This window comes from Monodon monoceros, unplaced genomic scaffold, assembly GCF_005190385.1.
Source record: "Monodon monoceros isolate NGI ecotype Baffin Bay Population unplaced genomic scaffold, NGI_Narwhal_1 Super_Scaffold_6, whole genome shotgun sequence".
NCBI lineage: Eukaryota > Metazoa > Chordata > Mammalia > Artiodactyla > Monodontidae > Monodon > Monodon monoceros.
In genome coordinates, this window is record NW_021703783.1 from 19018469 (window position 1) to 19031104 (window position 12636).

At 38.4% G+C, this 12636-nt stretch overlaps 1 protein-coding gene across 4 annotated transcripts in view; it reads right to left on the minus strand.

Annotated features, from left to right (window-relative positions):
* SOX5 (SRY-box 5) overlaps nt 1-12636 on the minus strand; it is a 999335-nt gene that overhangs the window by 650353 nt on the left and 336346 nt on the right. For 3 of the 4 annotated variants that reach the window (XM_029204642.1, XM_029204639.1, XM_029204640.1), the window contains exon 4: nt 2079-2139. The exons of the other annotated variant lie outside the window; for it this stretch is intronic. The gene's annotated coding sequence lies outside the window, so the exon portion shown is untranslated. The remainder of the gene's footprint in view (nt 1-2078; nt 2140-12636) is intronic. 4 annotated transcript variants of the gene reach the window in all.

Consider the following 12636-nt stretch of genomic DNA (forward strand, 5'->3'; position numbering starts at 1 on the left):
TCACTACATTCAAGTCTGTGCTCCGTTCTCTCCTTTTCAGAAAGGCCAACCCTAGACATGGTAGTGGATACAGTCTCCCACAATCCTCAATTTACTCTGCTTTATTTCCTCCTTAGCATGTATCCCCATTAACATATATATTAAAATCCTCGTGTTATGTTTTCCTCCGCTAGAATGAAAACTCCAGAAGAGTAGGAACTTCTGTTATATGTATGAATGAATGATCATCTTATCATTTCATCCAGCTGAATAGGGAACTTCTCCAGAGAAACAACAGTAAAAAAAATCTTAACGTTCTTGAGTTCTTCAAATATCAATACAATTCAAAGTGAAGTATGAGTATCAATGGTATTCTTTATAAAATATAAATTGGTGAAGATGACAAATGATCCTGGTATTTTTTATGTGTGTGTACAACGTTGTGTGCACAGTTGTTTGTGTTCCATAACCTGTAAGGCACGTAATTCAGTGGGTCTGCATCATACCAAGAAACATAGATTAATCTCTGTTACTAATATTTCATGTGACAGTGGGAAGCAATGTAGGTTTGTAAAATAGATGGATTAGACTGAAGTCCTTTCTATGTGTCAAGACTATAAGGGATCTATGAGGTCTCTTCCTTCTTGATCTCACTTCCAAACATGAAAAACTCAAACAACTGTATTCAATTTAACATCAATATATACATACAGCTGGATGCCAAGAAAATGCACTATTTTTGGCTTCAATTTATTTCTTTTTAATGTGTAGTTCAATGATATTTATAAGCTGAAAATTGGGAGATGTTTACTACCAGAAAACTCTATACACGTATCACCAAAAAGTGGTTCTCAACTCTGCAAGAATCAGTGCAGACATACTTACAAACCCAATTACTTGGGCATATCATTCTAAACACAGCTTTTTGCAGGACTCTTTCTTAATTTAGCCAAGAACAGAGACCCGAGTATATGCAATGCATCAAGATATACTTGAAATTATCTTTCCTTTAAGCTGGAGAGTGGTGTTTTCTCAAGATGCATACAATAATAATCTGTTTAGTCCATAATTCTAGAAAATAACTAAATCCCTGAAGCATCCTGGCAGAAGAACTTTAAGCTTAGATCCTTTCTGAATAAGCCATTTCACTTGAAGAGATGTGATCAGACTGAAGAACAAAGCTATTTATCTCTCTGTGTGATGGAACCCGAAAAGCCCACTGGTAGTTGCTCTCCAGGAGGCCTGGATGTGGACGAGCTAAGTCAAACTCCAGGAGAGTTGTGGAAGTGGTAACACTAGAGGGGTAACAGAAAGGGAGAGGACTCCCAAGCTTCTATAAATAACTAAGCAATAGTAGCAAGAGTTGTAATCACTATTTAAGACAACTGGTAGTCTTCCTTGAAGCAGGAGATGAACACGAGCCATCAGTCACTCATGGTGACACTCAGGGAAGGGGACTGCAAAGGCCAGCATGGCTGCATCCAGCTTACTGAGGAGTGTGACTTACACTAAACTTTCCACAATGGCTGACAAATGATCACAGTAGACTCTTTGACTAATTAACCTTCAATTTACATATGGTAGTCAACATTCAGTAGTTAAAATTAGCATTGGTAAACAGACTGACTCTGAGAGCATCAAGAGCTTTTAGAGGTGTCCCTGTGCCCAGAGAACACGGCAGAAAAGAAAGGAAACTTGACTTTCATGACCCAAGTGTTCTCCCACTACAGTTACATAATTAATAACACTGTATATGTTTTAAAGTTTTGATTCTGGAAAAGTCATCAAAAAGTCTTCATTTCAAAACTGTTTACACCCTAAAAAGGATAATAGAAATCAGGGTAACTGTGTACCATATTAGGTAAGAAATCTTCTCCTATTCCTGAAAATCTCTTCAAATTATTTTTTCATCTTCAAATCCTAAAGAGAGAATGCCTAAATGCTGGACTTATTATCTAAAGTCTTTAGTCGTTACTTGCAAAACTGAAGACCACACCAAGTAAGCATGGATAAGAAATAAACAAGTGGCAAGAGATCAAGAACTCCAAAATTAATGACAAAAGAATGATCAGCAAATGATAATAATACAATGTTCTGACCTGCTGAGTCTGCAATCTCTCCCACTCCTGATGTCCTTGATATTATCTATTTCTTGCAATGCTAAGAAAAAAATAACAAAGAAAGACAAGTATTTAGGGAAAAATCAAAGTAATTTGAAATACTTAGGTGAAAAAAAATTAAACATTATAAAGAGAGTTAAGATTTCTACTACATAACTTTGGAAGAAATATTAAGTAATTTCATTCTAAAATTTTTTCTAGGCCAGATTCATAGCCACACAACGTCAGACTCATAGGACTATGCCAGTTAATAGCTGATGAATGAATAATAAATGAACACTCAAAAAACAAACTTTCATAAATGACAGGCAAGATATAATGATAGTTGAAATGAAAAAAAAATGTGAACCAATTATCTTGAAGCTGTTTCAATTAAATCACTTTTAAAATTGTTATATTATTAATTCAGTCATGTAAGCACATGTGCATGTATGTAGCCTATGATCACCCTGGGCCCAGTTTTATTGAGAGAAACAATTTTAACCATTCTTATAGTCCATAATGGTTAACTTAAAATATACTTATAATGCAACCTTACTTACAACTACAATACTTCAAGGATAACAGGCTAACGGCCACTGAAATTTATTAACTACAGACTAGCACTTACCAAAGCACAGTGCTACCTTGTACTAGGATACTAAGTTGTATAAGAATAAAGGGTTTACAAACTCACTGGATAATTTCTACGTTAAAACAATAAAAACAAAAATAGCAAACTAAACCCAGAAACACTGTATTGATACTTAGTCACTTTGGCTGAGCCAGACCCCAAAGACCAGGATTTAAGCATTGGTCCCATGACAGAAGAGCTTTATGTCTTTAGAAATTTATCTAACCTCTTTGAAGGTTTATTTTCTTGATCCGTAAAATGGTTTCATAGCCTTGATAAAAATCCAAAATTTAAAAAATTTTCAATACATGTAACTATATTATCATTATTTTATTATTTATTTATCAGTATAGAATTCTTTTTTATAAGGGGAGGTTCATTATCTATTCTCAGCTTTTTAAACTTTGGCCTCAGAATGATCATGGTTTCAAAATGGTTTCAAAATGTTTAAACATTTGTTAATGACTTTTATGATCTTGAAACATGATCATTGAAATTGTATAAATATAAATTACAAAACGTTTATGCCCCAGGAGGGTACAGTTACGTGTACCGTCAATCAGATTATGTGGTTAGTATTTTATTTCATTTATGTATTATTAATTAATTAATTAATTTTTGGATGCATTGGGTCTTCGTTGCTGCATGCGGGCTTTCTCTAGTCACGGAGGGTGGGGGCTACTCTTCATTGTGGTGTGCGGGCTTCTCATTGTGGTGGCTTCTCTTGTTGCAAAGCATGGGTAATAGGCACGTGGGCTTCAGTAGTTGTGGCATGTGGGCTCCGTAGTTGTGGCTCGTGGGCTCTAGAGCACAGGATCAGTAGTTGTGGCACACGGGTTTAGTTGCTCCACAGCATGTGAGATCTTCCCAGACCAGGGATCAAACCCATGTCCCCTGCATTGTCAGGCAGATTCTTAACCACTGCGCCACCAGGGAAGCCCTGTGGTTAGTATTTTAAATAAGACTTCAAAATGATATGCTCAGGGTAACAGAATTCTACTTTTAGGATATTGATCTAACATACTAGAGCCAGAGATTTAGAGATGATCTAGGACCAGGTTACCTGTATAACTTTTGATTATTAGTTTATATAAGACTTCTCATTTTTGAAAGAAACAATAATTTGGGGTGGTTTCTGGGGTACCTAAATTCTTTTAAAGGCTACAAAATAGTAAAAGAAATTACACACCAAGACTAAGTGGGATTTATCCTAGGAATGCAAAGTTAGTTTAACATCTAAGTATCAAATAATGTAACATATCATACTAATAAAATAAAACACAAAACCATACGATCACCTCTATAGATGCTGAAAAGCATTTGACAAAATCCAACACCCTTTCATGATATAAACATTCAACAAACTAGCAGTAGAAGGGAACTTCCTCAACCTAATAAAGAGCATCTACAAAAACCTCACAACTATCATACGCAGTAGTAAAAGACTGACTGGTTTCCCACTAAGATCAGAAATAAGACAGGGGTGTCCACTCATGTCACTTCTATTCAAGACTGTACTGGAGGGAGACCTTCAAGATGGCAGAGGAGTAGGACGCGGAGATAACCTTCCGCCCCACAAATACATCAGAAATACATCTACACGTGGAACAACTCCTACAGAACACCTACTGAATGCTGGCAGAAGACCTCAGACTTCCCAAAAGGCAAGAAACTCCCCATGTACCTGGGTAGGGCAAAAGAAAAAAGAAAAAACAGAGGCGAAAGAATAGGGATAGGATCTGCACCTCTGGGAGGGAGCCGTGAAGGAGGAAAAGTTTCCACACACTAGAAAGCCCCTTAACTGGTGGAAACCAGGGGAGGGTTGCGGGGAAGCTTCGGAGCCATGGAGGAGAGCTCAGCAACAGGGGTGCAGAGGGCAAAGCAGAGAGATTACTGCACAGAGGATCGGTGCCAACCAGCACTCACCACCCGAGAGGCTTGTCTGCTCACCCACCAGGACAGGTGGAGGCTGGGAGCTGAGGCTAGGGCTTCAGAGGTCAGATCCCAGGGAGAGGACTGGGGTTGGCTGTGTGAGCAAAGCCTGAAGAGGGCTGGTGCACCACAGCTAGCTAGGAGGGAGTCCAGGAAAAAGTCTAGACCTGCCTAAGAGGCAAGAGACTATTGTTTCAGGGTGCACGAGGAGAGGGGTTTCAGAGCAACGCCTAAATGAGCTCCAGAGACGGGCATGAGCCGCGGCTATCAGCACGGACAACAGAGACAGGCATGAAGTGCTAAGGCTGCTGCTGCAGCCACCAAGAAGCCTGTGTGCGAGCACAGATCACTATCCACACCTCCCCTCCCAAAAGCCTGTGCAGCCCGCCACTGCCAGGGTCCCATGATCCAGGGACAACTTCCCCGGGAGAACACACAGCACACCTCAGGCTGTTGCAATGTCATGCTGGCTTCTGCCACCGCAGGCTTGCCCGCCTTCCGTACCCCTCCTTCCCCCTAGCTTGAGTGAGCCAGAGCTCCCTAATCAGCTGATCCTTTAACCCCATCCTGTCTGGGCGGGAACAGATGCCCTCAGGCGACCCACACGCAGAGGTGGGGCCAAATACAAAGCTGAACCCCAGGAGCTGTGCGAACAAAGAAGAGAAAGGGAAATTTCTCCCAGCAGCCTCAGCAGCAGTGGATTAAATCTGCACAGTCAACGTGATGTACCCTGCATCTGTGGAATACCTGAATACACAATGAATGATCCCAAAATTGAGGAGGTAGACTTTGGGAGCAACTGTAGCCTTGGGGTTTTCTTTCTGCATCTAATTTGTTTCTGGTTTTATGCTTATCTTAGTTTAGTATTTAGAGTTTATTATCATTGGTAGATTTGTTTATTGATTTGGTTGCTCTCTTCCTTTTTTTTCTTATATATAAATATATATTTTTTTCTCTTTCTCTTTTCGTGAGTGTTTATGTGTATGCTTCATTGTGTGATTTTATCTGTATAGCTTTGCTTTTACCATTTGTACTTGGGTTCTGTCTCTCCGTTGTTTTGGTTTGTATGTTTCTTTGTTTTAGTATAGTTTTTAGCGCTTGTTATCATTGGTGGATGTGTTTTTTGGTTTGGTTGCTCTCTCTTTTTTTATCACTTTTTAAATTTGTTTATTTTAAATAATTTTTTAATTTATTATTTTAATTATTTTATTTTACTCTTTCTTTCTTTTTTTCTCCCTTTTCATCTGAGCCATGTGGCTGACAGGGTCTTGGTGCTCCAGCCAGGTGTCAGTCTTGTGCCTCCGAGGTGGAGAGCCAAGTTCAGGACATGGGTCCAACAGACACCTCCGAGCTCCACGTAATATAAAATGGCAAAAGCTCGCCCAGAGATCTCCATCTCAACCCTAAGACAGAGCTGCACTCAACGACCAGCAAGGTACAGTGCTGGACACACTATGCCAAACAACTAGCAAGACAGGAACACAACCACAACCATTAGCAGAGAGGCTGCGTAAAATCATAATAACGTCACAGACAACAAAACACACCACCGGATGTGGGCCTGCCCACCACAAAGACAAGATCCAGCCTCATCCACCAGAACACAGGCACTAGTCCCCTCCACCAGGAAGCCTACACAACCCACTGAAGCAACCTTAGCCACTGGGGGCAGACACCAAAAACAACGGGAACTACGAACCTGCAGCCTGCAAAAAGGAGACCCCAAACACAGTAAGTTAAGCAAAATGAGAAGACAGAGAAACACACAGCAGATGAAGACACAAGGTAAAAACCCACCAGACCAAACAAATGAAAAGGAAATAGGCAGTCTACCTAAAAAAGAACTCAGAGTAATGATAGTAAAGATGACCCCAAATCTTGGAAATAGAATGGAGAAAATACAAGAAACATTTAACAAGGACCTAGAACAACTAAAGAGGAAACAAACAATGATGAACAATGCAATAAATGAAATTAAAAATCCTCTAGAAAGAATCAATACAAGACTAACTGAGGCAGAAGAATGGGTAAGTGACCTGCAAGATAAAATAGTGGAAATAATTACCACAGAGCAGAATAAAGAAAAAAGAATGAAAAGAATTGACGACAGTCTCAGAGACATCTGGGACAACATTAAACACATCAACATTCAAATTATAGGGGTCCCAAAAGAAGAAGACAAAAAGGGACTGAGAAAATATTTGAAGAGATTATAGCTGAAAACGTCCCTAATATGGGAAAGGTAATAGTCAATCAAGTCCAGGAAGTGCAGAGAGTCCCATACAGGATAAAGCCAAGGAGAAACATGCCAAGACACATATTAATCAAACTATCAAAAATTAAATACAAAGAAAAAAATACTAAAAGCAGCAAGGGAACAGCAACAAATAACATACAAGGGAATCACCATAAGGTTAACAGCTGATCTTTCAGCAGAAATTCTGCAAGCCAGAAGGGAGTGACAGGATATATTTAAAGTGATGAAAGGGAAGAAACTACAACCAAGATTACTCTACCCAGCAAGGATCTCATTCAGATTCAATGGAGAAATTAAAACCTTACAGACAAGCAAAAGCTAAGAGAATACAGCACCATCAAACCAGCTTTACAACAAATGCTGAAGGAACTTCTCTAGGCAGGAAACACAAGAGAAGGAAAAGACCTACAATAACAAACCCAAAACAATTAAGAAAATGGGAATAGGAACATACATATTGATAACTACCTTAAATGTAAATGGCTTAAATGCTCCAACCAAAAGACAAAGACTCATAGACTGGCTGAATGGATACAAAAACAAGACCCGTACATATGCTGTCTGCAAGAGACCCACTTCAGACCTAGGGATATATACAAACTGAAACTGAGGGGATGGTAAAAGATGTTCAATGCAAATGGAAATCAAAAGAAAAGTGGAGTAGCAATTCTCGTATTAGACAAAACAGACTTTAAAATAAAGACTATTACAAGAGACAAAGAAGGACACTACATAATGATCAAGGGATCAATCCAAGAAGAAGATATACCAATTGTAAATATTTATGCACCCGACATAGGAGCACCTCAATACATAAGGCAAATACTAACAGCCATAAAAGGGGAAATCGACAGTAACACAATCATAGTAGGGGACTTTAACACCCCACTTTCACCAATGGACAGATCACCGAAAATGAAAGGAAACACAAGCTTTAAATGACACATTAGACCAGATGGACTTAATTGATACTTATAGTCCATCCAAAACAACAGAAAACACTTTCTTCTCAAGTGCTCATGGAACATTCTCCAGGATAGATCATAACTTGGGTCACAAATCAAGCCTTGGTAAATTTAAGGAAATTTAAATAGTATCAAGTAACTTTCCCAACCAAAGTGCTATGAGACTAGATATCACTTACAGGAAAAACTATGTAAAAAATACGAACACACGGAGGCTAAACAATACACTACTAAATAAACCAGCGGTCACTGAAGAAATCAAAGAAGAAATGAAAAGATACCTAGAAACAAATGACAATGAAAACACGACAACCCAAAACCTATGGGATGCAGCAAAAGCAGTTCTAAGAGGGAAGTTTATAGCAATACAATCAATCCTACCTCAAGAAACAAGAAACATCTCAAATAAACAACCTAACATTATACCTAAAGCAATTACAGAAAGAGAGCAAAAGAACGCCAAAGTTAGCAGAAGTAAAGAAATCATAAAGATCAGATCAGAAATAAATGAAAAAGAAATGAAGGAAACACTAGCAAATATCAAAAAAACGAAAAGCTGGTTCTTTGAGAAGATAAACAAAATTGATAAACCATTGGCCAGACTCAACAAGTAAAAAAGGGAGAAGACTCAAATCAATAGAATTAGAAATGAAAATGGAGAAGTAACAACTGACACTGCAGAAATACAAACGATGATGAGCGATTACTACCAGCAACTATATGCCAATAAAATGGACAACCTGGAAGAAATGGACAAATTCTTAGAAAAGCACAACCTTCCGAGACTGAACCAGGAAGAAATAGAAAATATAAACAGACCAATCACAAACACTGATATTGAAACTGTGATTAAAAATCTTCCAACAAACAAAAGCCCAGCACCAGATGGCTTCACAGGTGAATTTTATCAAACATTTAGAGAAGAGCTAACACCTATCCTTCTCAAACTCTTCCAAAATATAGCAGAGGAAGGAACACTCCCAAACTCATTCTATGAGGCCACCGTCACTCTGATACCAAAACCAGACAAGGATGCCACAGAGAAAGAAAACTACAGGCCAGTATCACTGATGAACATAAATACAAAAATCCTCAAGAAAATACTAGCAAACAGAATCCAGCAGCACATTAAAAGGATCATACACCATGATCAAGTGGGGTTTATCCCAGAAATGCAAGGATCCTTTGTATATTCAAATCAATCAGTGTGATAAACCATATTAACAAACTGAAGGAGAAAAACCATATGATAATCTCAATAGAGGCAGAAAAAGCTTTTGACAAATTCAACACCCATTTATGATAAAAACCCTCCACAAAGAAGGCATAGAGGGAACTTTCCTCAACATAATAAAGGCCATATATGACAAACCCACAGCCAACATCGTCCACAATGGTGAAACACTGAAACCATTTCCTCTAAGATCAGGAACAAGACAAGGTTGTGCACTCTCACCACTATTATTCAACATAGTTTTGGAAGTTTTAACCTTTAACAGCAATCAGAGTAGAAAAGGAAATAAAAGGAATCCAAATTGGAAAAGAAGAAGTAAAGCTGTTACTGTTTGCAGATGACATGATACTATACATAGAGAATCCTAAAGATGCTACCAGAAAACTACTAGAGCTAATCAATGACTCTGGTAAAGTAGCAGGATACAAAATCAATGCACAGAAGTCTCTGGCATTCCTATACACTAACAGCAAAAGATCAGAAAGGGACACTAAGGAAACACTCCTATTTACCACTGCAGCAAAAAGAATAAAATACCTAGGAATAAACCTACCTAAGGAGACAAAAGACCTATATGCAGAAAACTAGAAGACACTGATGAAAGAAATTCAAGATGATACAAACAGATGGACAGATATACCATGTTCTTGGATTGGAAGTATCAACATTGTGAAAATGACTCTACTACCCAGAGCAGTCTACAGATTCAGTGCAATCCCTATCAAACTACCAATGGCATTTTTCACAGAACTGGAACAAAAAATTTCACAGTTTGTATGGACACAGAAAAGACTCCGAATGGCCAAAGCAATCTTGAGAAAGAAAAACGGAGCTGGAGGAATCAGGCTCCCAGACTTCAGACTATACTACAAAGCTATACTACAAAGTTACAGTAATCAAGACAAGACAAGACAAGACAATATGGTACTGGCACAAAAACAGAAATAGAGATCAATGGAACAGGATAGAAAGCCCAGAGATAAACCCACGCACACATGGTCACCTTATTTTTGATAAAGGAAGCAAGAATATACAAAGGAGAAAATTCAGCCTCTTCAATAAGTAGTGCTGGGAAAACTGGACAGCTACATGTAACAGAATGAAATTAGAACACTCCCTAATATCTTACACAAAAATAAACTCAAAATGGATTAAAGACCTAAATGTAAGGTCAGACACTATGAAACTCTTAGAGGAAAACATAGGCAGACACTCTATAACAAAAATTACAGCAATATCCTTTTTGACCCACCTCCTAGAGAAATGGAAATAAAAACAAAAATAAACAAATGGAACCTAATGACACTTAAAAGCTTTTGCACAGCAAAGGAAACCATAAACAAGAGGAAAAGACAACTCTCAGAATGGGAGAAAATATTTGCAAATGAAGCAACTGACAAAGAGTTAATGTCTGAAATTTATAAACAGCTCATGCAGCTCAATATCAGAAAAACAAACAACCCAACCCAAAACTGGGCAGAAGACATAAATAGACATTTCTCCAAAGAAGATATACAGACTGCCAAAAAACACATGAAAGGGTGCTCAGCATCATTAATCATTAGAGAAATGCAAATCAAAAGTACAATGAGGTGTCACCTCACACCAGTCAGAATGGCCATCATCAAAAATCTATAAACAGTAAATGCTGGAGAGGGTGTGGAGAAAAGGGAACCTTCTTGTACTGTTGGTGGGAATGTAAATTGATACAGCCACTATGCAGAACAGTATGGAGGCTCCTTAAAATACGAAAAATAGAACTACCATACAACCCAGGAATCCCACTCCTGGGCATATACCCTGAGGAAACCATAATTCAAAAAGAGTCACGTAGCACAATGTTCATGCAGCTCTATTTACAATAGCCAGGACATGGAAGCAACCTAAGTGTCCATCGACAGATGAATGGATAAAGAAGATGTGGCACATATATACAATGGAATATTACTCAGCCTTAAAAAGAAACGAAATTGAGTTATTTGTTGTGAGGTGGATGGACCTACAGACTGTCATACAGAGTGAAGTATGCCAGAAAAAGAAAAATAAATATTGTATGCTAACACATATATATGGAATCTAAAAAAAAAGGTTCTGAAAAACCTAGGGGCAGGACAGGAATAAAGACACAGACATAGACAATGGACTTGAGGACACAGGGAGTGGGAAGGGTAAGCTGGGATGAAGTGAGAGAGTGGCATGGACATATATACACTACCAAATGTAAAACAGATAGCTAGCGAGAAACAGCCGCATAGCACAGGGAGATCAGCTCGGTGCTTTGTGACCATCTAGAGGGGTGGGATAGGGAGGGAAGGAGGGAGGAAGACGCTAGAGGGGGGATATGGGGATATATGTATATGTATAGCTGATTCACTTTGTTATAAAGCAGAAACTAACACACCATTGTAAAGCAATTATACTCCAATAAAGATGTTTAAAAAATAGTAAAATAAAAAATAATTTTTAAAAAAAGACTGTACTGGGGCTTTCCTGGTGGCGCAGTGGTTGAGAGTCCACCTGCCGATGCAGGGGACGCGGGTTCGTGCCCGGGTCCAGGAGGATCCCACATGCCGCAGAGCGGCTGGGCCCGTGAGCCACGGCCACTGAGCCTGTGCTCCACAATGGGAGAGGCCACAACAGTGAGAGACCCGCGTATTGCAAAAAAAAAAAAAAAAAAAGACTGTACTGGAGGTTACAGCCAGGTTTATTACGAAAGAACAGAAATAAAACACATCCAGATTGAAAAGGAAGAAGTAAACTATACTTGTAGACAATGTTAGTTTTATTTAGAAAATCCTAAGTAATTCACTAAAATAAACTATTAAAACTATGAACAGGTTCAGTAATATTGTAGGATACTTGATCAGTATAAAAATCAGTTGGGGATTTCCCTGGTGGTCCAGTGGCTAAGACTCCATGCTCCCAATGCAGGGGGCCCGGGGTTCATTCCCAGGTCAGGGAACTAGATCCCACATACCACAACTAAGAGTGTACATGCCGCAACTAAAAGATGCCGCATGCCTCAACTAAAAAGATCTCACATGCTGCAACAAAGATCCCGCACATACCAGATAAGATCCTGTGTGTTGCAACTAAGGCCTGGAGCAGCCAAATAAATAAATAAATATTTTTAAAAATCAACTGGATTCCTATATACTAGTAATAAACACTACAAAAATAAAATTAAGAAAACAATTTCATTTACAACAGCGTGAAAAAAATAAAATAATTATCAATTCAATAGTATAAGTGGAAGACTTGTACATTAAAAATTAAAACACTACTGAAAGAAATGAAAGAATATCTAAAAGAGATGAAAATGCATCCCACATTCATGGATCAGAGAACTTAATATTCTTAATATGAAATATTCCCCAAGTTGATCTATGGATTCAACACAATCTCTATAAAATTTCAGCTGGCTTTTTTGGTAAAAACTGACAAACTGTTCCTAAAATTCATAAGGCAATGCAAGGGATCCAGTATAGCTAAATCAATCCTGAGAAAGAAGAAAAAGTTGGGGAATGCATCCTTTA